The sequence below is a fragment of the Triturus cristatus genome, chromosome 2_1 (assembly GCF_964204655.1).
Source record: "Triturus cristatus chromosome 2_1, aTriCri1.1, whole genome shotgun sequence".
NCBI lineage: Eukaryota > Metazoa > Chordata > Amphibia > Caudata > Salamandridae > Triturus > Triturus cristatus.
This window is the reverse complement of record NC_140581.1, coordinates 951,671,298-951,698,477: the sequence shown is the minus strand read 5'-3', so window position 1 is coordinate 951,698,477 and position 27,180 is coordinate 951,671,298. Positions and strand designations below refer to the sequence as shown.

The 27,180-nt window shown below is 43.0% G+C and overlaps 1 protein-coding gene across 1 annotated transcript in view; it reads left to right on the top strand.

Moving 5' to 3' along the window:
- Positions 1 to 27,180, top strand: part of PTPRD (protein tyrosine phosphatase receptor type D) — a 3,784,543-nt gene that overhangs the window by 394,888 nt on the left and 3,362,475 nt on the right. The window contains exon 2 of the mRNA XM_085633482.1: positions 19,504 to 19,537. The gene's annotated coding sequence lies outside the window, so the exon portion shown is untranslated. The remainder of the gene's footprint in view (positions 1 to 19,503; positions 19,538 to 27,180) is intronic.

Genomic DNA, 27,180 nt, shown 5'->3' with positions numbered 1-27,180 from the left:
TAGCGGCACCCACCTCTATCGTCTATTTAAGTTTTTGACTGAACGCGACCAGACGCTGGTCGGGTTCCACACGGAAGAAACAGAATTTTATCATCGCAGTATTCATTTGGAAGCTCCCCTGAAGAAGGGTTTCAAAACCCGAAATGCATTGGGAATCTCTCCTTTTTGAACTTTTGATTTCATATGCAAATTTAATTTTATGCTTTTGATGTCTTGCTAAGATTACAAGAACAGGCAACGGTCAGTTGCATGGAATTACTTTTGAAAGTTACACATAGGCACCAGTAGGCTTTATTATATCGTCTGTACCTAAAAATACAATGCTTTTGACATTTCTATGGGTTACATGGTCTTAAATTTGGATTACATTGGTTAAAAATATTGTTTTAAGATTCTTGAAACCTAACAGAATTTTGGCTGTGCATCTCACAGACCTGGGTGATCCCAGGCCTTGAAATCTGTCACCTACATGCACCCCACACTGTTTGCATGCTTCCCTGTGTTGACTACATTCTTCCATTATTGTATACGATGAACACCACCATCAAGGTCGACACGAATATGGTATTAGTCCTGAACTTTTATGTGATGCATTCTGGGTGTTGTAGTGTAGTTTTGCTTCCAGTATACGTATTTGACTAACACACCTGAAGGCAATGATTTATAGCCGAAATGTTCTAGACTGGAGACAGTCTTGGTAATGGTTTGGAATGAGATGGCTACCCCAGCAGCGGTCTGTGCAGGTATGTACCGTGGGGCAGTTGGGCGGGGGGGATGTTGACAGACGACGGCATAGGATTTATTTATTTATTTAATTAATTTGTCCTATTCCGTCATCTGTTGACTCCCCCTCGCCCCGCCCCACCTCATTGCACTTAACCACACAGACCGCCACTGGGCTACCCTAACTGTGCACCTTTCATTCTGTTAGGCAAGAACAATGCCTTGTCTGTACTCTACCAATAATCCTATTTTTTTACATCATAAAAATGGGGCAATGAACTGAACCTTCTCTCTCGACCATTCAGTGAATTGCTGGTCCATGTCTTCAAATCTTGGCAAGGCAAATCAGCTGTCTGGGTAGGTGAATTCTGTATCATGGGCAGAAGGACGTCCACTATTTATAGCATTTAGAACCTGCAGACAGTGTGGTCTAAAACTCTGTATAAAAATAAGGTGATATAAATTGATAACTTGTCTGAGCATTGTCCTTCCTTCAGTCTGCCATTAGTGGACTTTGTCCTATGGACATCACAGCCCGGCTGCAAAATGCCCTGCTTCCACCTAATCTTGCTGTCTTTAACGTGCACTGTACTTTTCCCACCTTGCACCTCAGCCTTCTTGTACACCGGTCAGGGGGGTCTCATTTAAGTCAGTGGTCTTTACACGCAACCAACATACACTGCCTTTTTACATAAACTCTGCCCTTACTTTGTCCTACCTCAACTTGCCTGATCTTGGCCTGCCCGAATGCTGCTGTGCTTGTACCCCTCTATATTCCCGCCCAGACTACACTGCCTACAGCACTCTGGATCGACCAAGCAAACACCTTTCATACAGACTATGAGTCTTGCACTTCAACACAGTGGGAATATATGTTGCAAAATTATATTTATTTGCCCTGAAATAAAAAATAAATCCATATTTGTAAAGCGCAAACTACTCACCCTTATGGGTCTCAAGGCCCTGGGGGCCGTTGTGGAAATTAAGTGAGCTATTGCCCAGAGTCACATGGTGCTGAGCTGTCACCGGGGATTAAACCATGAGCCCTGTCCTCAGAAGTCGCCTGCCCTGGCCGCTGGACCACACCTCTCCACTGTCATTAAATCAGACATCACGCCACAAAGTCAAGGAGTTTTGAAGGCAGAAGCCAAAGTAAAGGAGGCCTGAATGGGTTTATTTATATATTTATTTATTTGTTAAGTGCCAGAATCGACCCCCGAAGGGGTATCTCTGCGCTAGGATAAGCAGTTTAAGAGGGTAGTCCATTATGGAATAGAAACAGAAAAGAAAAGTCTTAAGCTGTTTCCTAAAGAGAAGATGATCCATATACTGCCGCAGCTGTAGGGGGAGAGTATTCCAATGACGAGGGCCCAGATAGGAAAGGGATTTACCCCCTAGGCAGGCTCTTTTAATTCTCGGAGTTTCAAGTAAGGATTTGGATTCAGAGCGCAAGGTCCTCCGGGGCTTATAAAGAATACATTTATCCATGAGGTAAGTAGGACCAGATTTAACCAGAGCCTTATGTACAATACAGCAGACCTTGAACTTCACCTGCTCCCGTTTAGGGAGCCAATGTAGCTTATAAAGCAAAGGGCGGGAAGCAGTCCTTGGTGGGGCATTGACAATCAGGCGTGCCGCAGTGTTCTGGACAACCTGCAATCTGTCAAGAGCGGCCTCATTAACAGAGGCCAACAGGCCGTTGCAGTAATCCAAGCGGCTTACCCCCTGGTTTGGTCTGATCATTATCTACTTACTTTTAAAGTAAAGGAAACACCTGTTCAGCCTCCTAAGCGGTACTTGGAGCGTACTAATAGCTATAGATCTTTTAAATCAATGACTCTGGCGGCCTTAGGAGTTTTTCCTGAGGCGCACCCGTTATGTCTTAAGGACAGTCTCACGCATGATGCTCCCGCCTTAGAGAGCTGGCTGAAATAATGCGTAAATGAGCTTGCTCCTCTTAAGCTCCGGGTGGCTAAGGGAGGCAGCGCATCTGGTCCCTGGTTTACGGAAGATCTCAGGAAGAGCAAGAGCCTTTGCAAACGCTTAGAGAGAAGCTGGAAGAAGGATTTTAACCCATTGGCTATACAAACGTATAAGGCGACTATAAAAGCCTATTACAGTAAAGTCCTCTAGGAAAAAAGGACTTTCTCAACAGAAAAGTTGAGAAAGCTGGTAATAAAAGTAAAGAACTTTTTAAAATTGTGAAAGATTTTACGGACCCTTGCGCTATAAAGAATCCCTTTACCCCGACAGAAGAATGGACAGTGAGCATTGCGCAATATTTCTTTACTAAAATTTCTTCCATACAAGCCTCTTTTGGAGCGGTTTGTTCTGATTCCCAGGTGAATTCGGAGAGGTTTCTCTCTCAGACACCTAAGACCGAGAAACATCTATTACAATTCCCGACGATCACTCCAGACCAATCTTTAAATATCCTCCGCTCTCTGAAATCAGGCTCTCCTGTGGACCCATGTCCGGCAAAGATTCTTGCTTCTATAGCCGAGGTGATTAACCCGGCAGTAAATAGGGTGCTGAACCTTTCATTAATTGAAGGGATAGTACCGGACAGATGGAAGCAGGGGAAAATTCTCCCACTTTTAAAGTAACCATCTGCCGATCCTCGGACAGCGAATAACTATAGACCTATCTCACTGCTTCTGGTCCCCTCTAAGACTTTGGAGGAATATGTGAATCAGGTTCTCGTGGAGTTCGTTGAATCTAATGGCATTTTACATCCGAGCCAATCTAGGCTCCATGCTAATTACAGCACTGAAACAGCTCTCCTTGAGATATCAGAATCCATTAAAGCTACATTGAATAACTGTGGGAAAGCAGTCTTGATACTGCTCGACCTTTCGGCAGCCTTCGATACCGCACCACATGACCTTCTTCTTGATCGTCTTTTGGGATACGGTATTGGCGGTACTGTCCTGCAGTGGTTCCGGTCCTACTTAACAAACCGTCAGCAAACAGTTTGGTCTCCCCCTTTTGTGGCACCCATTCAATCGATGAATGTGGGTGTCCCTCAGGGATCTATTTTGAGTCCAACTTTATTTAATGTGTTTTTGGCCCCCCTGGCATTGCTGGTCGAACCTTTCGGCGCCAGGATTGTTTCCTACGCCGATGACATGCAATTATTGTTTATGTGCAGTAAGGGTGAAGTCCTGGACGGGAAGAGGCTTAATCTTTGCCTATCCGCAGTATTTAGAGGGTTTAATCAGAACCAACTATGCTGTAACTCAGAGAAATCAGAAATTATCTTCTTCGGCTGTAATCCGGGTGAAGAATGGCGAGAATGGTGCCATCTAACATGTCTCCCCCGACCTCCTCGGCTACCACGGTCAAGAATCTGGGGGTCAAATTGGATAATGATTTGTCCATGAAATCCCAGGTTCAAACGGTGGTGGGCACCAGTTTTGGCCTCCTGAGGATGATGCACGACTTTCTTCCTTTACTCTCTGTGTCTCATAGGAAGATAGTTGTGCAAGCTCTAATATTGTCTCGTCTTGACTATGTGAACGTCCTATATTTAGGTCTTCCCGAGTATCTGATTAACCGGCTTCAAGTCACTCAGAACGCTGCCGCCCGTGCTATTTTTATGGCCGACTGCAGGACGCATATGACCCCACTCCTTAGAGCGCTACATTGGCTCCCAGTGCGTAAGAGGGTGTTTTTTAAGGCACTTGTACTGGCCTTTAAGGCTTTTCACAATATTGGCGCTCCGTATCTGAGAAACAGATGTCAGCAGTTTGTTCCCTCTCGTAATCTACGGTCCTTGACTTCTTGTTTGTCACAGACCCCAAGGTTTTTACGCGCCCGTCTGGGAGGCCGCTCCTTTCAGGTAGTGGCCTCTGGGCTGTTGAACAATCTACCCATTGAGCTGCGCCGTGAAGAAGATCTGTTGTGCTTCCATCATAAACTAAAAACGTTGTTGTTTGCATGATCGGTGGTTCGGAGTAACTACTGAGGGTTTCTGTTACTGGTCCCCCCTGTTAACGCCGGGACACTCCTGGGAGTAGCTGTGCGCTCTACAAATACCCAGTAACATTAACATTAAAACAAGTGCCTGTGTCACGGTTTTCCGGATCGAATCAGGAAGCATAGGGAAGATGCGGCGTAATAGGCCCAACACTTGGAAGCAGAGGCCAGCTGTCTGAGCAGCATGTTCCTTCATTGTAAGGGTCTGATCAATACGAACGCCAAGATTTTTTACGCAGGTCTTCGGAGAGGGAGGGGAACCAAAGTCTGTTGGCCACCAACTGGGGGTCCACAGTAACTGCGCTTCCCCAAAAAGCAAAATCTCCCTCTTTCCAACATTACATTGAAGGAAATTGCTCCTCATTGCTCCTCATCCATTGAGAAATGGTTCTCATTCCCGAGGAGAAGGCTTCCTGCACTGATGAAGTGTACGCTGCAAAAGGAACAACAGAGTGGCCAAGGGGGCCACATAGATATTAAACAAAGTCCGGCTCAAACACGAGCCCTGTGGTACACCCTTGGTCAGTTCTGTGGGTGCTGAACGATACGGCCCAAGAGTGACAACCTGCGTACGAGAGGAAAGAAAACTCATCATCCATTGGAGGGCCAAATCACTGAGTCCAATTTCCTCCAACCTCCTGAGCAATATTTGATGAGATATTGTGTCGAACACGGAGGAGAGATCCATCAGCACCAAGATAGTTGAATGACCCCTAGCTAGGGTCATCCTGATGTAATCGGTGAGCACTAGTAGGGCTGAATCTGTGCTTCTTAGTAAGAAGGCCTTTGGGAACAAATGGCACTGTTCTATGTTGCCCCCTTCCCCCTCGTTGGAGAATAGCAGCTTTAGGCTCTTTCTTGTTCTTCAGTTTTACAATCCTCGATGTTTCATTTGACACAAAATATTTAAAATAAATGTACGGGCTTGAGCCTGCTGTTAAAAAAGCAAGATCTTGTAAACAATGTTATACTAGGCACCGAGCATTTTATTAGAGTTTGTGTGGATCTGATTCCTCTACAACAGAAAACTTCACTTTTGAAACTGCTAAACCTGAATGAATTAAATGTTCATTGTCAGCTCGATAGGCTTTAACTAGAACAGAAATCATTTTTTTATTACATGCTATAAACTATTTTAAGTCTTTAGGCATTCAGATAAAAATTCTAGTTTCTTATGCATTCTAAATACAGTTTATCATCTCCCTCTTTCAAGAGGTGCATTATGTAATACATGTTTAATTCATGGGAATGATATATATCTATTCTGAAAATGTTGCTCTGGCACTGATTGGTTCAGTTCACAAAAGACTTGTGAAGAAAGATCAGAGCTTCACTCCCGTAGGAATGTGGCTATATTTTGAGAAAAGGTACAACTTTTAAAACCGAGCATTACTCTTTGACACTCCAGAATTATTCAAATTCCAAAATGTATGCAAGAAGACTTTCCAGCAGGAGGAGACTTCTACTTTTTGACATATTTTTCAAAATAAGCTTCAGAACACATTTTTTAAAAATATGTTTACCTTTATTTCTCAAAATACAAAAAAGACCAAATTAATCCAGGAACAATTTCCGAAAGTAGGTGATTCTGCATGCTAAAATCATCTTCAAAATGAGCTATCTCACATTCAGCTGTTCTATTAGGAATGCTCTTTTCCACAGGAAGAAATTCCATCCAATGCACCAGTTAAATGTGTGGCCTTTCCCTTCCTGTGTCACCAAGTCTTGCCTTTAAGAAGGGCACATTTATACGTGTTAATAGGATGAGTAATTATATTTACGGGTGATATAAATGGCACAGACTTATGTGCTTGTGGATATTAATCTCCTTTTGCTGGTTGCTGCACACAGAAATACCCAGAATCCTTCCCCTAAGACTGTGCTTGCCAAAATTTGCTGGAATACTCCCTTTTTCCACAAGACTTCTGAACCAAGTATTAGTTCTTTGTTCACCCGAGTGCAGACATAAAGATAGTACTCGTAAATGCCCTTTATGAATTCCCAAAGTCGTAAACTTAGACTTTGGGCCTACGTTTAGACCAAACGTCTAAGTTTACCTATGCTGGAATAGTTCCATGTTTCGCAAGTCTATATTCTGAACCAAGTATTCGTTCTTTGTTTGCCAGGTGGCGATTTTGCTCTTCTAAGTTCAACGCTGGTTGGCAAAATGCCTTGTGAATCATACTAAAGCGTTTATTTGTGTTCCTGCCATTTCACCACAGTCATTTGTTTTTGGTTTTTCCTTTATTTGACAATTGTTTTCACTGGCGTCATGTTTTGTTCAGACTCTTCTCTGCTTCAATGACAAATGTAATGGTTACAAGCCCTGCCAGTTAGTCTGAGTTTGGAGTTACCAGTGGTTAGCATAAAGGAGATGGCCTCTACTCCTATTTGCACATCATTTGATACCCCTGACAAGCATCGTACACAATGCAGCACATCTTATAAATATATTGAAGAGGTGCAAAAAACAGTCACCCAAGTACTCAAGGATCTGCACTCCAAGATGCATCACCTTCAAAGCGATCAGAAATGACCCATGACATACTTGACCAAGACACTTACATTCCTCGGCAGACATCCCCACTCCAGGAGCCAGGGCATCATGTGACTGGAGATGAAGCGGTAAAAGAAGGAAAAGACATGAAGGCAGGCCTTAGCTATCTGGAAGAACATCCGTATTTACGTCAGAACTGCCTCAACCACCTTACAAGACAGAAAGAAGCTGAACACACATCTCTTCAATGCGTATTACATCTACATCCAGTAGTATTTACCTCTTACTTGCCTCACTGTAAACAAATTAAATCATCCACTTTGGCTTTTTTCCACTGTTCAGCACCCCTCTGCTTCCCAGCCAGTTTTGAATTGTACAAATAAAACTAAATCCAATATACCGACATACCCAAAGTCTTCTGAAATGCAACATATATACCACAAAGGGCCTCATCTTTCTGTGGTATTATCATGGCGACGCAATAAGAGAATTTGCCTTTATATTTAAGAAAACACTTAAATCTATAAATTTCCATACACTATTAATTTATTTTACAATGTAAGTAAAAGTCCCCACCCATGTTAGAAAAAACAATGATTTCGGATTTCCCCTTGTGTGGGGGCCTTCTGCCTAAATTCATATAAGGTGACGACCTGAACGTGGTGGTCTCTAAAATCTGCATGTACAATCGATAGGTCGTTCCTCAGCTCCTGAGGAACGGCCTATCGATTGTACATATAGAATTTAGAGACAGGAGTGGGTCACCCCATTCATATGTTATGGGTGATAGTGAACCTCTCTTTAGCATTGTTTCAACCACTCCAACTTCACCTCCTTAGCCACCAGGTTATTCTGGGCTGGCAGGGATTTGTAGGTATTACTCAAGCGTTCCTTCCAGTCAACGCTTGGGCTATGGACTGTTCAGACCTCGAGGCTGAAAAGGGTGGGATTATTGCACTTCATAACTAAGAATATTAGAAGCAAAAACAAGCAGGACTTAAAACCAGCATCCCCATCCTTAGTGAAGAATTTGTGGTCAGGTTTCATGCCTGGCAAACACACCACCTTCTGTTTATGTCACAACCGTTGATCACAGGATTCAACAGCTTCTACTGCACAGCAGTCCTCTAAGCAGCTACAGGGAGAAACGACCGGCAGCCTCTGTCAAAAAAACACACTGAACACTCCCTCAATGATATACAGAAAACAGACATACAGGTTTGAGGAGTATCACGCCCAATGATGCAAAGAAAGTCCATGGCACATCTGTTTGCTTCAACTATTCAGTCAACAGCCAAGGTCACACAGACCTCCCTGCACAGTCACTTAGAGTCACAATAGCAAACATCAAAATATTATATTTCTCTGGCTGGCAGTCCAGACAGGCACACGGACACTTGTTTGCACTCCTCATGCACCCAGGGACATCTTAAGGATTTAGGGGTCCCTGTGCCAAATGCATTTTGGGGGCCCTGGGCCAAACGCATTTTAGGGCCCCCCTATTCATATCAGATTTGGATATATGATCCAATTTCAGCTCTTTCATGCCCTCTTTTGTCTAGGTCCCTGACAGTGCACAGGCACACTCGTCCAAATTCTAAATGTGTTTCATCTAATATTGAGGGAGAGTAACATGAATTTTCAACATTGTAACACAACTGCAATCCACTAACGTTACCACAAATAATCTATGTGACACCCTCTCATTTCTCGTATGGCAGGTCCTGTTTTGATCTAAAAGAAACTTTTTTATGGATGTTGCTTGAAACAAGCACAGAATGTATCTGCAAAATGTCTGTAATAGACTCTCACCAGGACCGGACTGAGATCCAAAACCGGCCCCGGGAAAGTGCTCGGTCCCCCCCTCCCCCTCGGTTTTGGCCAATTTTGCTACAGTGACCCATATTGCAGCTAAGCTCCAAAAACGGCCCTGTAACAAAAACGGCCCCCACCCCGGAGGCCCATTGGGGAAATGCCCGGTGCCCGCTACGGCCAGTCAGGCCCTGACTCTCACACATCATCCACATTAGAAATTAATTAAAGGGAACCGTTTTTGAAACAATCTGTTTAAGAATTATTCAAGGTCTTATTAAGGCTGGGGCCCTGGGCCAGAGCTCAACTTGCCCATGCCTTAATATGTCTGTGCATGCACCCCAAACAGACACCACAGGATCTACAGCCGGGTCAACTGAAGTGTAATGTTAGACGCCTGCCCGATCGAGGAGGTATGTGAAAAACAGCAGTTCTGGACTTGCATCTCACGCTTACATCTTTAAATGGAAAACTACAGCCTGACATTCATTCGAAACCACCCGAATTGGGCCCTCAGAAGGACTGTCCCCACAAATGTCATCTTAGGCTAAGGCCGTATCAGGGACACATTTGCTGTTCACGGTTAAGGAAGGGACTTTATTAGTTCTCGCCTGACCCAGCGCATCCGCTGGTCTGGCGAGACTTATTGAGAGGGCTCCAAAAAGTGCTACCAGGCCAGCCTGGAGCTACAGTGCATGTGCGCGGGTGCGCGCGCCGCACTTTACCACGATAACTTTCACTTTAGCGGCCGCACAGCCGCTTTGCATAGCCAATAGGTCTCGCTTTTGGGACCTTATAAGTATTTAGTTATGCAACTGTTGCATGGCTAAACACTTATAAGGTCCCAAAGGCGAGACCTATTGGCTATGCCAATGCTTGTTTTTAAAATATTATGTAGCTCGGTTCTCTTACATTTATAGCTTTTTCCACAATGTTTATTAAGGCTCTATTCTTACTGCTGCCTTCAGTGATTTTATCGGTATGAAATAATGCATATGTGGCAAAACACCTTGTGCAGTGCCGAGCCAGCACCGTAAAAATAAACATTTTATTTAATCCACTTTTTCATTGAGCACAATATCCGAATACTGGGCGCTTCAGATGTGTTTTCCTTAATTGGCTCACATCAGAGCTCATAGCATGAGCAGTTTTGCTGTATAGTTGTAATTTTACATTTAATTAGTGTAAGAGGATGGTGATTTACGATGGAAATATTCTGCACTTGTAACATTTTGTTCCTAAAATGATGCCTGCACAGTAAGTCTTCATAAACAGCGCCGCCATTTAAACTTGCTTACCTTTCCCAGACTAAATGCATCTCATATAATTCATAAGTTCACACCTCACAGCTGCAGTTAGGCTACTTGCCACACTGGCATCCACATTACAGAGGCATTCACTGACCAGTCATTTCTCTGATGTTTTAACACACCTCATTTGTAGGTAGATGGAATCACACGTAGATATGTAAGCCTTGCTAAATCTAAAAACTTGGACAAATGCTTATTTCTAAGAAAGAATTATGTATTTCAGTGATTTTTTTCCAATTATTAATGATTTCAAGATAGCATAGACTGGAGCACATGTATCCTTAACTGATAAACCGTCCAATTACCTGTAGGGAGACCATACACTGCGACCCCTGGTAACAGTGTACCATGCAAAGGTGAATTAAATTCTAACAGTGCAACATTCTGGTTTGTGTTAATGAATATTTTCATGGATATACTGGAGGCACCAGCATGAGAAAAACTACTCTGGCTAAGAGAAACTTGGGGCCAGATGTAAGACCCTAAATTTCGGTTGCAAACGGACAATCAGCCTGCCTGCGACCACAATTTAGGGCATGACCATGTACGAACCTTATTTTTGCGAATCAGTAAATTTTACCAATTCGCAAAATGAGGTTTGCCACTGGCTCTGAGGAAGGGGTGTGCCAAGTGCGTCCCTTACTAATATCGACTCGCATTTGTATATATGAATGTTTTGTGACCGCAATTGCCTGCCCTTAAAAAATGAAACAGAAAAGTTTCATTTTTCTGTTTTTTCAAATGCATCCCATGTACATGAAAATGGGCTGCGTTAGAAAAAACTGCTTTATTTAAAAGCAGTCACAGACATGGTGATCTGCTGACCCCAGCAGGCCACCATCCCTGTGAATGCTCGCCATTTCTAATGGGTTCGCAAATTGCGCCTGCCTCATTAATATTAATTAGGCATGCAATTTGCAGCCCCATTAGGAACCATAAACAGTGTCTGAGACACTGTTGTACATCCCAATTTGCGATTTGCGAGTCACAAATGCGGCGCAATTTGCGAGTCGCAAATTGGTGGGTCGTACATCTGGCCCTAGGACTCTACAATAAGTTGGGTTGAAGATTAGCTGTAAATCCATTTAGGTCGGTCACCTACGGAGCTGCGGAGCAAGCGAGACTCTGCGACACCTTTAGAGAGCGAGAGAGTGGAGGTGAGAGGCGGGGAGAGAGACTGGCGGAGAGGGGCTAACGTGCGAGCGAGGAAGACCTGCGGAGCTTGCCACCCTTCCCCCTCCCCCTCACTTTGCGGTTTGGCTCAGCACTGCTTTGCTTCACGCCGCCAAGACCCTGCCTAACCTCGCCAATCCTACAATTACAATCCGGCCTTACCTGGCTAGCCTGGAGTGAGAAAGACCGGTTCGGAAAGTCTATTGGAGACAGAGGGTGCTAGCAGTGATTTTTGGTGACAAGCGCAGCTGCCCTTTAGCAAGCAGCCACAGCAAGTGAGCCCTTGGGGTCTTGCGGAGGTGGCCTGCAACACAGCCTTGGGAGCCCCGCTTGACTAAGTCCTCGTTCCTGCTCCAGCCCCCCACCATCTTAACAAAAGACATCGCTATACTTCATTTGCCCAGCTGTATTTCTATACTGCCATTGATACTGCCATTGATGCGGATCTCCTTTAGTTTTAACTTTGCGGGACGCGCAGCGGACGGCTAACGGATTTACCGATACAGCAACTACTGTGACCAGAGGGCCGTGAGGCAGCGAGGGGGAGCGTCATCAGCAGCAGCCCCTCCCCTTACACCGGCAGGCCTCCAAAGTGACCTCGCGCCTCCCGCTTTGCGGGACGCGCAGCGGGACACGCCGGGCTAAGTCCGGGCTAAGGGCGGGCCGTCCAAGGCCGATCGAGGCTGGGCTGGGCCACCCCCCCCTGTCCTCCCCACTCCAACGTCGCCTACCTTCCCTGAACCAGGTGATTGACTTGTGCCTTGTCTCCCTCTGGATTTACAGGAACTGCCCGCCATAGTCTCCTGACAGGCTTAAGTGTCTTACTCTCCACACGGTATAACTGCATTTATGTGATCTGCGTTTCGATATTACCAAGTTAACCAATATGTCCTCTCACACGACTAAACGAAGGCCTTCTCTGGTTGGGGGCTCAGTCAGGGGGACACTCGACCACTTTATTACCAGGGCCGCTTCCGTGCTAGAAAAAGAGATCGCCATCACGGAACGCCGCTTATCACTGGACCCCGCTTTTCAGAAGCGATCTTCAATGGGCCATATTCAACAGGCCATTTCACCGCCACCTAGGGATCCTGACTTTGATTCAATCCCCGATCCTGGCCCATCTGCGCCTCATCGTGATCCAATAGACATAGCCTCTATTTCCACCGAGCCTGAAATTTGTTCCCTCAATTCTCAACTCACTGTCGGCACCCCTCCCGTGGATTTATCACCTACCCACATTGTTAAGACCCCTACGCGAAAACCGGGAAATAACAGACCCAGCCGCTCGAAGGCAATAGCAAAATCCACCCGGTCTGCTCCACCAAAAAAAAGGAGAAAGGATGGCCACTTGGATGCGCCTCAAAATACGCCCCAACCAACACGGTTCCCCACACGAACTAGGCCCCCAGTATCTTCCACGCAGCATCCTATTTCCCCTTATTCTAATTTACTTACTGACATAGAGCACTTGGTAAGATCTGTACTCTCACCTCTTTTAGAGAGAGTTAAGAACATCGCATCACAGCTAGCATCTTTGGAAGTCTCGCATGCGTCTCTTCTTGCCTCAAACACAGAATTGAATTCCCATTTACGTAAAAACCCCTCGGTCACCCATTCTCTACCTCACACTCTAACGACTACCCAGACCAACCCATCCAACCAAATACAGAACACACAAGCTTCCCTGTCTACCCTACAGATACAATCTTCCGTCAAAGGAGCAATTAGAGAAGATCCAACTCCCATTTCCACAGACCCCCGGGGTATTAACTTCTATAGGCAGCCCTCCTCAGCTGACAAATTAGATAGAAGCTCACACATTGACTTGCCCCCTGAAGCAGCACCTTATGTAGTCACCCTCATTGGCGTCCCAGTTCTTGCCCAGGGTAAAACGGAGAGCTTCCAGGAACTCAAAAATAAAGTAGTACACTGGCTGACTCAGAATAGACCGCTCCCCCCTGAAATCAATGGTGAGATTCTACACGTCAGGAGATTAAATTGGCTGGGCCCTAGACCCAAGGACAAACAGGGAGACGTCATCATCATTAATTTTCGAGATCATAGAGTGCTCCCTCATATTGTGGAGTGGTACTCCCCGCGTAGGGGCTCTGGAATTTCAACGGCCGATTTAGGTTATTTTTACCCCCGCTCCCTTTTGACACATCCCACACCTTCATACCTCATATCGAGGGCCACTCCCGAGATATGTCACTTCACTATTCCCACTTCTAACAGCTACGCTACCCTCTCGGGTTTGAACGAACAGGACTGACTCTCTCACCCTGGACCAATGGCTGACAATTCATCTCAAATGAGTATTCAGTCACCCTCCTTAGTACCAGACAACCCTAACATCACGATTAATACGTTGCCTAGTACCACCATGGGGTGGAAATCACCTCTTGCCACTGTTTCCCATCCTTCACTTCCAGTGCTACCGTTTCCGCCGGTTGTCCTAACTACCACCCTCCCTCCCCCCCATTTGATCCACAGGGACCTTCATCTCTTGACAAATTCCCCGCATTTTATAGAAACTGCCAAGGCTGTAACAGACTCGCCGCCTGGTACTCTTTGTACGTTTGAGCCCTTGCAGGGAGACAGTCTCTTGTCTTGGAACGTGGCAGGTCTCCTTGACAAGCTGTCTAACCCTGCATGGACTCAAATCGTCTCCCGATACAGTATAATCTGCCTCCAGGAAACCTGGACCCCTACAGAGCTTCATCTTCCAGGTTATCAGACCTTTCACACCCCAGCCTCCCCCAGTCCTTATGGCAGACACAAGGGAGGACTCACGACCTACATTTCTGTAGAACTTCGATTAAAACCAACCTATATTACACAGTCTTCTTACTACCAATTAATCAGTTTGTCCGGCGGCTCCATTCATAATGTCGTTCTGGTCAATCTCTATAATAACATCCCAAATGCATACTTGGACCCGGTGTTTAACGGATTAAAATCCGACCTAATAAACAAAGAGTCCCAAAACAACTCTGATACTTTAATTATCCTGGCAGGCGATTTCAACTGCCCGCTTTGTTCTCAGAATATCAGAGGCACTTGTGGTCGGATGACTGAAATGGATGATTCCCCTAACCATTTCTGTCACTCTAAATTGGGAGACTTGTTAAACGGATTATTATTTTATTTCAATCTATCCTTTGTTAATGATTTATGTTCTCCCCCTAAGTCCTTTAAACCCACCTATAATGGGAGAGGTTGTCATACCACGATCGACTACTCACTCATATCCACAAGGTACTCAGGCTTGATAACCAAGTGGGAGACCCTTGAAATTCCTATCAGTGACCACTACCCCATTGAGGTTACCTTAAAGCTAACCCCGAATATTAAAGGCCCGGCCAGGCAGAACACCACTTATTCCCCTCCCCTGCAGCTGGGCACCACCATGGGCCTTTTCCTCAAATGGGACAAAGTAGTCCCCTCCATTTTCCTAATAAACCTGGTTACCAATAATTATGATCACTTTCAAATTTGCCTGTCATCTACGGAAACCCCACAGACAATATCTAGCTCGTTCTCCGTAATCAGGACAGAAATCAAAAACCTTCTTGCGCGCGCGCCAAAGAAATCTGCCCCTTCCCCCCACGGTTGGTTTGACAGGGACTGCTCTAAAGCCTTGCGCGTGTTGAAAGCAGCTCTGAAATCCAACCCTAGAAACCGTCATGAGATCCAGATCGCTAGACATAACTACCGTACCAAACGCCAGGCAAGGAAAAAACAGCTGAAATTGTCGGCCTGGGCAGCCCTGGTGGAAGCCTCCGAAAAGAAAGATAACACCGCCTTCTGGAGGGCAGTCAATGCCCCCTTTTTCCGATTTTCCAAGCCTTCGACCTTGGACTCAGCCATCACCCCCGAAACCTGGGTCACTCATTTCAGCTCTCTATACAATCCTACTAACTTGGTCACTCTACCTTCTGAAACTGATTCTGTATCCATTTCCCCTCCTGATTCAACTACCCCCTCTTCTTTTCCCCTAAATATTGTCTTTGACCATGATGAAGTACTAATGGCTTTAAATGACAGCCCCTCCGGGAAAGCCCCAGGCCCTGACTGCGTCCCTATAGACGTTTTTAAGTCACACCCTGACTTATGGGCCCCACTGCTCACTAACGCTTTGAACTCTCTGAATTCCACTGGTTTCATTTCCACCTGGCCATCGGCTGTTGTTGTCCCGATTTTTAAAAAAGGCGCGAGGGATAATCCCGCCAATTACCGCCCTATCTCACTCTTAGACTCCCTCATGAAGGTAGCCGGGCGAATCATTTTAAATAGATTACACGATTGGCTAAGCACTCAAGATATTATCTCCGAAATGCAATATGGTTTTAGGCAAGGCAAAGGCACCATTGAACAGGGTCTTAATCTGTCCCTTATTATAGCCAAATATACTCAGGCAAAAAAAGGTAACCTCTACATAACCTTTGTTGACCTCAGCTCAGCATTTGACTGTGTTGATAATGGGCAGTTATGGGACTCCCTCACAGAAATTGGCTTAGACCCTACCATTATATTATTCATTAAAGAGCTGTACAGGGATGCATCGGCCCGCGTGAGATATGGCATCAACAGGGAATGCTCCGACAGATTCGCTATTAGGCGAGGTGTAAGACAGGGTTGTATATTAGCCCCTTTACTTTTCACCCTTTATATCAACTCTGTCAGTCACCACCTGTCTAGAACTTACCACGATTACCCAACAATTAATGGTAAATCGATCCCCATCTTGCTTTATGCCGACGACGCGGCAATAATGTCCCAGACTCCCATTGGGCTTCAGAGGGCTGTTTCTGAATTTTCTGACTTTATGTCAAAGAGAGGCCTAAAAGTTAACACCTCCAAAACCCATAGTATGTCCTGTGGCCCAGGGATTGGGAAAAAGCCATGCACTATCTTTTTGAATGGCAACAAATTATCCAATGTCGATAGCTTCCCTTACCTGGGCATTACTTTTAACAAGAGGGGCACCTGGAGAGCTGGGGCCCAAGCCAGAGGCTCAGCAATGACTAAAGCAATAGGTGCACTGACAAACTTTTCAAAAAAATTAGGGGGTCGCCCATTACGCCCCTTACTCCAGATCTATCGGGCGAAGTGCACCTCAACCGGCACCTATGGGTCAGGGATCTGGGGGATTGAATCTGTCGAACATCTTCAGCGCCTCGAGAATGCTTTTCTACGTTATCTCTTGGCTGTTCCCCCCGGCACCTCTACCCATATGGGGCACACAGAACTGGGCCTCACATACATTGCAGACACAATTAACTCCTCTCCCCTCATCCTATGGCATAAAATTTGGATCAACGAAGATACACCATTTAATAGGGAAATCATAGTAGACTGTCTAAAACTGACAGAGGTCAGGAACATTAAATGGCTGAACTATGTAAAAGGGTTATCCACTGACATCGGGCATCCGGAATTTTTTGCTGATCCATCAACCTTATCTCACATATCCAAAGCCGAGCTTAAGCGACTTGTTTTAAATCATCTGCACCGTAAACGCTGGCTCTTAGAATCACAGAAGTCCACCACTGTTGATTACCAAAATTCGATCACTGTGACTGGCATACAGCAATACTTATTACTAGAACCATCTCCATTCATTCGTATGCTCCTGACCCGTCTTCGCAATAACACGTTCTTCAGACTTCTTACTTTCCCTAATCCAAATTGCTGGGACACTGACCTACAAAAATGCCCCTGTGATGGCCTCTCGCCTCAATCCAACATCCATTGCATCCTTTTCTGCAGATTTTATCACCTGCCAAGGACTACTTTTTTAAAACCACTGCTGAGATCTTGGGGTATACGCACATGCAAACTGGCATACTGCAAATTAAAATCTTTGGAAACCCCTTTAGTCCTGGCAGCTATGTCATCTTACCTGAAAATGACGATGAGGCTGAGGTCATCAATGCAACCCTAACCTGTTTTAAATTTTGTTGCTTAGCTGTACCTATCTTTTTAACTTTTGTGATTTTACTTACGTTATTGACTGCATGTAATTTTAGCTGTTTTAAGGATTTTTATTCATGTGTACTTTTTTGATATTGTATTTACATATCGAATAAAGCTCAATATCTATCTATCTATCATTTAGGTCGGTTCTTACCTCCATGCTATTGTGGATTAGCAAGCTACATAAAGGTTCCCCAACTTCCTTAATGAACTGGATAGGGAGTGAGATGTTGAGAAATAGCACTGTGAAGTACCAATGTTGTAGATGATTAGTTTGGTATGGTTGAGCTACATCGGTCTTAAAGCAATAATTGTGGGATGTATAATTACCTTACACTATGCTCAGGAACTATTATTTAAAAAGAAAGTTTGCTTCATGTTTTATGTTTACTTTATGGGCAGACTTCTTTTGGCCAACTATGAAAAGATAAAGAGTTAAAAATGGATAAGGAACCAATTATGTAATCTTCCCTTACTAGAGACCATTAATAAACAAAGATAGTACTCCTAAATATCCTTTGTTAAGTCTCAAAATCGTAAACCTTGACTTTTGGCCTACGTGTAGACCAAATGTCTAAGTTTACTTTTGTGAATCGGGCACACAGTGTTCACGACGGTATCACTTATATCATTGTTCAACCCCGTTTAAGTTTGCCGTTGTACCCCTCGACACTTCAGTTACATTCCCGACACATATGATACAATTGCATATCTTAATAACCCAATCCACAATGATATGCGTTAACTTAAGTTTTAATTACATTTGCAAATACATCCGCGTATGAAGCAGTATTTCCAATTATGATTCATAAAACCAAGAGTGGTAGACTATAACTCTCACAAATAGAGACTTTGAAAGTCAGGTGGAATTTCCTGCAAGGCATATGTTTGGGTGAGTGAGTTTTGTGGACATTCCAAGGAGATATTGCATGCAAAAACAGAAGAACACCCAGGTGCTCCTAAAAGTGGGTGAATATATTTACCCCTTGCCCCTGGAAACATGCACCTTCCCCCTGAAAAGAAAGTGCTAATTTAATTTTGTTGAATGCAGAAGTAAGGGTGCTCCAAGTGTTGGTAAAGGGAGAACAATGCTGACTTCGTTAATTGTAGTGTAACAGAAGTAGCATCTCCATTTGTAAATTATTTCACTCCAAAAAAAAAAAATTGCCCTTTAGTGTCATATATTCTTGTATGCCGAATTTACCAGCAGATGGCAATTCCAAATGCCAAAGTACTATGCACGTGTGTATTCCCAAAAAAAGTGGCAATTTTGGAAATCAGGCCTATAGATAGTTATGAACACAGAACCATAATTTTATATTGTCTGCCCTTTTCCATACTTGAATGAATCTGTTAGAATTTAAGAAAACTAAGCCACCTTCCTTGAGTTTGGAAAGAAATCTTGCAAAGCCTGCCTTCTTTATGTATCATTGTATTTTGTAAATCCATTTGATTTAAAATGCTGCTGGAAATATGTAAGAAGCACATTAAAGCCTGTCTTAATTACTATATTTTAATATTGTATTTTCAATGGCACTTTTTAAAAAGAAAATTAGGTTACAGTGTAGCTTCTCATTCCTTTGGTTCATCTGGTATGCAGGGGTTAACCCTTTCTTCTTTAGATGCCTTTAGCTAATGTTTGAAAATGCCATGAATAGTAAAACTGCATTAACTGTGTAAATAGATTTTAAAATGCCATATAAAACATGTATACAGAATAATTTAATTACACCCTGAAGATGAGTAGTATATGAAAACTACTTCTGGCAAATAGGAAGTCTGAATATTCATAGAGCCGTGAGTATAGAGACACACACATCGCTATAATTAGACATATGAATAGGCAATAATGTTCTTACGGTGCATATTTTATGCCATGGTAGGTTATTATTACTGCTTCCATCTGGGTATCCAATGCCCAGAGTTGTGTGAAAGGCTTGCCAGACCAAAAGAAAAGCAACCAGATTTTAACAACAATTTTACAGATCTATGTTACTTACACATATGTTTATTATAATGTCATTTCAGGTCCACCAACAGCAAGTCAAGTGTTTCAGCTCTGGTGAGTAGTCTTGTTGCATGCACTTGAATCTTTGCATTCAGTTTCCAATGTGCATCAAAAAACATGGCTTCTGATTGATCAAACATCAAGGTCCACTTCCCACACTTGTCCCCACACAATTTTGCATGCTGTCTGCAGTGACAAGATTAGGCAAGCGTTTTTAGACTGTGTGCCTGGTCACCAACTTCTGTCAGAATCCAGAATTCCTCCAGTTCTCCCCCCTACACTTTACAATGAGGCAACGTTTTTAGACCTGTATCTGTAATCAAATGGGGATCACTGACAGAATAATGGAACCAAAAATATAATGTGGACAGAATATCATGTGAACAATGTCGCGGACCAAAATATCAAGGAAGTAATTGCAAATAGGTAGGTATAATTTACTATTCTTAACTCCACGTCTATGTATCTTGAGGATATATATATATATATGGTCATGGAACACAGACTACAAAATGTCAAATGACATAATTACTATTCATTTGCTCAAAATGCTTGACATAAAATCAAACCAAACGGTCTTGTTATATATATTAAACGCTGATGTTCACAGTACTAAGACACATTGAAACATGGATCTTGTGCAAATAGGCTGCGAGATATATATATATATATATTATCTACTGGCGGTCGCCAGTAGATAGTTATAGATAGGACCGTGTTTCCATAGGAAATCTCAAAATTCTATTTTGAATAACTTTGGCGCCGGTTGACGAATCTTCGTAAAATTTTCAAAACTAATGGGGCGCTCCGCTCAGCTCCTACTCTGAAAGTCTCGGGGTGATTCGTCAAGCGGGGGCTGAAAAAAAAGGGGGGTCCCAAAACGCGTTTTCCCCATGCATTTTCCCATAGGACCTTTAGTCGAAGGTACAGCCCGAACGGCTGAACAGAATTACTTGAAATTTGGCAGAGAGGTAGTCCTTAGGTCAGGGAAGTGTCTTTTGCAGGTCTGGTGTCAATCTGTTCAGTATTTCCTGAGAAAATAGCATTTAAAAGCATATAAATATCTATACGCGCGCACCGTGCGCGCACCGTGCGCGCACCGTGCACGCACGGTGCCATGCGCAAGCGAAATTCTGATTGGTTGTTAGATGTCAGTCAACATTCGAATCGGTCGAAATCAGGAAGTGTCGGCCGCCATTTTGTCTCTCGCACTGAAAAGGAAAAGGGGAAAAAAGGTGGAAAACGTGAAAAGGGGGCAGGGAAGAGAGTTCCTGACCCCCTAGCCTTTGTCAGGGGGTCACAGAAGGACCCCCCAGGGGGAAAAAACATTTCATTATTTTTTTTTTAAATCGCGGGGTGCGCGCACCGGGCGCGCACGGTAAAAAAAAAATATATATATATATATTAAGAAATACATAACTTAGCATTTAAAAAAACGTACAAATTCACTTAAAAAAACATAGGTTTCACACACATTATAGTTAGGAATTAGCATTTAAAAAACCTTGCAAATTCACTTAAAAAACCATAGGTTTCACACATGTTATAGTTAGCTGGACATTTCCCTCATAAAAAACCAATGAAATTCCCCCGTTATAGTTAGTGCAGGCAACTATAACTCACGCGACCGCAGTCCTCTGCTGATGACGTCAGATATTACATCACTGTATTTAGACACCTATTTACCCATGTCTTCTTCCATTAATCTTTAGCTATACATATATTACAAATATTTATTTTTCAGAAAGACACATGTAATCAGTGATGTAATATCTGACGTCATCAGCAGAGGATTGCGGTCGCGTGAGTTATAGTTGCCTGCACTAACTATAACGGGGGAATTTCATTGTTTTTTTACGAGGGAAATGTCCAGCTAACTATAACATGTGTGAAACCTATGGTTTTTTAAGTGAATTTGCAAGGTTTTTTAAATGCTAATTCCTAACTATAACGTGTGTGAAACCTATGGTTTTTTAAGTGAATTTGTACGGTTTTTTAAATGCTAAGTTATATATTTATTAATATTTTTTTTTTTCAGGTTTTTCACCGTGCGCGCACCGTGCGCTTCGCGCACCATGCGCGCGCTGTGGGCACTCGGTGCACTTCGCGCACCGAGCGCCCACGAAGCGTTGTGCGTGCCATGCACGCACCGTGCACGCTCCGTGCGCGCACCCCGCGCATTTTCAACAAAAAAATAAATGTTTTTTTTACCCTTGGGGGTCCTTCAGTGACCCCCTGACAAAGGCAAGGGGGTCAGGAACTGTCCACCCTGCCCCCTTTTCACGTTCTCCACCTTTGTTTTTCACTGCCTCAGACTGCGAGAGACAAAATGGCAGCCGCCACTTCCTGATTTCGACCGATTCGAATGTTTACTGACATCTAACAACCAATCAGAATTGCGCTCGCGCACGGCAGGGTGCGCGCACGGTGCGCGCACGGTACGCGTATAGATATTGATATGGTTTTAAATGCTATATTCTCAGGAAATACTGAACAGATTTACACGAAACCTTCAAAAGGCACTTCCTTGACCTTATGGCTACCTCTCTGCCAAATTTCACGTAATTCTGTTCAGCTGTTCGGGCTGTACCTTCGACTAAAGGTCCCTATGCAAAATTGCATGGGGAAAACGTGTTTTCGGACTCCCCTTTTATCTTAGCCCCCGCTTGACGAATCCCCCCGAGACTTTCAGGGTAGGAGCGGGGCGCACCACCTATTTTGAAAATTTCGCAAGGATTCGTCAACCGGCGCCAAAGTTATTCCAAATAGAATGTTGCGGATTTCCTATGGAGACACGGTCCTAAACTATAACTATCTACTGCCGACCGCCAGTCGATAATATATATATATATATATATATATATATCCCATGTTTGCAGTCTCCAAAAAATCCGTGTCCACGGAAAGCAGAAACCACGCAGATCCAAAGTCAGGCACAATAGTTGTTAGTTTATTTTAAAGCCGAGTCTTCACAAATATCTGACGCGTTTCGGGCATCCGCCCTTGCTCACAGACAATCAGTTAAATAAAATGAGCCCATTTTATACAAAAAGACTTTCAATTGGCTGCATTTTTTTCCACCGTTTTTTTGCACCATGTGACATTTAGAAAGTGAAGACACACTACTCCAACCTCGAAAGTCTGTTTTCCAAACAATACATTTAGGACCACATTGAATATGCTGTGCAATTGAATAACAGGTTAAAATCCAAACAAACTCAGGATCATTATTTAGTGTAAAATACATAAAACTCCATATTCATTGATTCAATGATATCCAAACTTGATTGACCGTGCAAATTACGCAATAAAGTGCAAATATTTTAGATTAAAATTCAATATATATACAAATAATGTGCAAATTACGCAATAATGTAAACACAAAAAATTGTGCAAGTAATGCAAAAATTGTCAATGATACAATATGTTTTTTGGATACAAGTACCAAACCATGGAGATAAAAATACAAAAAATATCTAAACGCATATAATGCAGTTAGCATAATCAAAATGATGACCATATTGTATTGTTAAGCACCTGAGAGTTGAGATATGAATTCACTATTATTAATTGTATGGTCCAAACAGACATGTCAAAGAGTCTATGTCTAATAAATGAAGTGAAAAAACACATTTATATATTCCTAAATCATGTAATTAAACACATTAGGAAAAATAAAATTGTGAGTGTAAAAAGGAAATGGGATCAAAACTGGAAATTCATGATATATATGCGCGGAAGCAGGCAGGGCAATACACTCCATAAAAATCTATCCTTATACAAAACAAAATACAGAGTTAAAGAAATACATGTAGATCCTCAGTTGCATTAAGCCCATTGGGGAATCTGCTGTCTAGTTTTAAAATGTATTCAGATTCTAATCTTCTAAGCATTTTGTCACGGTCACCCCCTCTCTTGATTTTAGGAACTGAGGCAATTACAAAATAATTAAGGCATTGTAGATTGTTATTGTGACAAGCCTTAAAATGCCTCGCCACCGGATACGCTGCATCATTGTTTACAATGGCACGTAAATGCTGAAGAATCCTAACATGTACTGGTTGCCGGGTACTCCCGACATATCTAAGATCACAGGTACAAGTTAGTACATAGATAGCGAATTCGGTTTTACATGTAAAAGATCCACGTATATTAAATGGGTCTGGGCTAAAAGGTGTGCAATATTGGTTGGTGTTTTTGCCAAATTTGCACGCTCTACATGTAGAGCAGCGCTTAAATCCCGGCCGGGATTTCAACCACTCTTCTTGTTTTCTGAGCTCGGGAAACTCATGGCAAACTTGGGTCCTTAAAGAGGGTCCCCTCCTATATGTAATTATTGGCCCATCCGGTAATCTGGGTTTTAAGACCAAATCAGTTTTTAATATCGGCCATCGTTCTTGAACAATGGACCTGATTTGTCTCGCCTGTTTACTATAGGCTATGATGAGCCTGGGGGTCTGGTTACTATTTGTCATAGAGTCATTATCAACAGAGGAGTTTGGTGTTGTTAATAATAATGACTCACGGGTTCTGGCTTCCATTTTAAGAACTGCATCCCTCAAAATGGACTCCCTATAGCCTCTTTGCCTAAATCTTTCCAGAGCTTCAGTTGTACAAATTTTAAGATCATCAGCTTCACTACAAATCCGTTTGAGCCTCAACAATTCTCCAAAACGGAATATTATCGATAACATGTTTGGGATGTGCACTGCTGGCATGAAGAGTATTATTTCCAGCAGTGCTTTTTCGATAAAGTTTTGTGGCCAAATGATTCTGATGTACAAATACTTTAACATCTAAAAAAACAGCTTCACACTCACTGATGGAAGAGGTGAATCTAAGATTTTGCTGATTAATGTTGAGTGCAGTGACAAAATTAGTCGCACTGGCAAGATCACCACGCCATAAGATAAAAACATCGTCAATAAATCGCATCCAAAGTACCACATGCTCTTTGTAAATATCATGGTGTGCTAGTCTGAGGACATGCTCCTCCCACCAGCCTACATGTAAACATGCATAGCTGGGAGAGAAGCATGCCCCCATCGCCACACCACGCTTCTGAATGTAAATATCATTTCCAAACAGAAAGAAGTTGTTATTAAGACACCAGCTTGTAAGTTCCATCAGTAATTTGTTATGGTTATAACAATTGATCGGCCTTTTGGCCAGGAAAAATTCCAAGGCCTTTAGTCCAGATGCATGGTCAATACTTGTATAAAGCGATTCGATATCTAAGGTGATAAATAGCATATCATCGCTCCAACCAGCATCTTTGATCTTACCAATGAAATCCCCAGTGTCTCTGATATAAGTAGGAAGACCCTTTACCAAATCCTGCAGGAAGTAGTCGATATATTCAGTCACATGTTCCGCTACTCCCGCAATGGCAGAGATAATAGGTCTCCCAGGCACTGGAACAACTTGTTTGTGGACCTTGGGTAAAAGATATAATTTTGGTAGTAAAGGATGCTAAACATGAAGAAACTCAAATTCCTGTTTGGAAATCATGCCTTCTCTTTTCCATTTCATCAAAAGTTTTTTTAGGACTTCTCTAGCTTCATTGAAGTCCTTGATGGTACTCTTAGAGTAGCATGATGGATTATTGAGCTGATTCATTGCTTCCCTGATGTAGGCTTCCTGCGGCCAGATAACCACGTTACCTCCTTTGTCAGCAGTGGCCACAATAATCCTATAGTCATCACTTAATTTTTTGGTTAACAATGTATAGTCCTTTTCATGTTGGCTTTTATATCTTTTTTTGTGTTTGATCCTATGGTGTAGCTTTTTAAGATCATCTACAATTATATCTTGAAAAACATCAATAGAATCCCTAGGCATTACGGGGATAAATTTTGATTTAGGTTTGAACGGACTCAGGTTGGCTCCTAATTGTTCAACCGAGGCCATTCTAAGCTCCTCCTGAGTGGAAGACATATCAAGATCAATCGTATCATTGGTAGCCAGTTGATGCATTGTCAAAAAGGTTTTGGTGTCTCTCGCATGTAAGTTCAAGGGGTTCTTTGCAACAGCAGTGTCAATGGTTGAATTCTTTTCATTTTCATTTTGACCCTCCTTGACACAAAAGAACTTTTTTAATTTGAGTTTTCTGATGTAAAGATAAATATCAACTCTTGTTTTTGTATAGTTGAAGTCTGAAACGGGACAGTATGTTAATCCAAGACTTAGTAGTTGTTTCTCGGCTTCAGTAAGGGTGACTGTGGATAAATTTATAATTTCATTGCTTATTAATGCTTTTTTCGCCAATATTGCTTTTTTTGTTTTTTGGGCGACTTTATGTTTTTTCCGACGTTCACTCCTCCTTTTATTACATCTTGTTCTTTTTGCTGTTGAGTCCTCGGTGGTGGTTTGGTTCGTGGTCGAAGTGTTTGGAGCCTGTCCGACACTAAAAAATCCACCTCTTCTAAGTCTAAAACAATGGCATTGGGGTCCCATGTGCTGCAGCCTTCCTCATCCGACGAAGGTCCGCTTGTTAGTGATTCAATATCACTTGGCTCTTGATTTATATTTGTTGCTTCATTGAGCACAGCAGAGCTAGACGTTGTTGTACGATCTGTGGGCCTAGCAGATTTAATTTGTTGTGACTGTTGCGCAAATTTGGATCTTTTCGCATTATCAAATTTCTTGGCGAAGGTGTAAATACAGCCCTGGGCATAATCATCCTTATCACGGGCGAATTTATACACCTTTCGCGCCTTGATCTTGTCTTCCTGTTTTACGAGCCTCTCATTAATTGATTTGCGCATTTCAGTAATTAAACATTAGGCTCAAACTTTGCCAGCAGGTCATTGATCTCTTGAATCTCCACCATCAATGCCTCCCTATCAATAATAGCGTATTTGACCAATATTTGCAGTAGTTTAGTCGAGGATTCCAAGTTAGCATGGCCCCATTCTTTAAGCATATTTGGATTAGGTCTCTCATAAGTTGGCGCCAACAGTATTCGAAGCCCTCGAGGCACACGGTTTTCTTCCAAATACATGGTTAAAGACTTGTGTTCCCACCACTTCGACATTTCCTGATACATGCATTTTTCCAATCTTTTTAGCGCCGCTTTAATTTGATTTTCATCAGAATTGTCAACCCCACTTTGTTCAGCAGTGTTCTTATTGCTGGAGTTACTCGTAATTTTAGGTAAACTAGAATAGAGTGCAGCCGCCGCCGCTTCTCTCCCACGAAGAATTTCCTCTGACATGGTAAACAAATATATATATATATATATATATATTATCTACTGGCAGTCGCCAGTAGATAGTTATAGTTACAACCTAGTTTCCATAGGAAATCTGAAAATTCTATTTTTAATAACTTTGGCGCCGGTTGACGAATCCTCGCGAAATTTTCAAAACTAATGGGGCGCTCCGTTCAGCTCCTACCCTGAAAGTCTCGGGGTGATTCGTCAAGCGGGGGCCGAGAAAAAGGGGGGGATCCCAAAACATGTTTTCCCCATGCATTTTTCCATAGGACCTTTAGTCGCAGCTACAGCCCGAACGGCTGAACAGAATTACATGAAATTTGGCAGAGAGGTAGCCATAAGGTCAAGGAAGTACCTTTTGTAGGTCTGGTGTAAATCTGTTCAGTATTTCCTGAGAAAATAGCATTTAAAAGCATATCAATATCTATACGCGCGCACCGTGCGCGCACCCTGCCTTACGCGAGCGCAATTCTGATTGGTT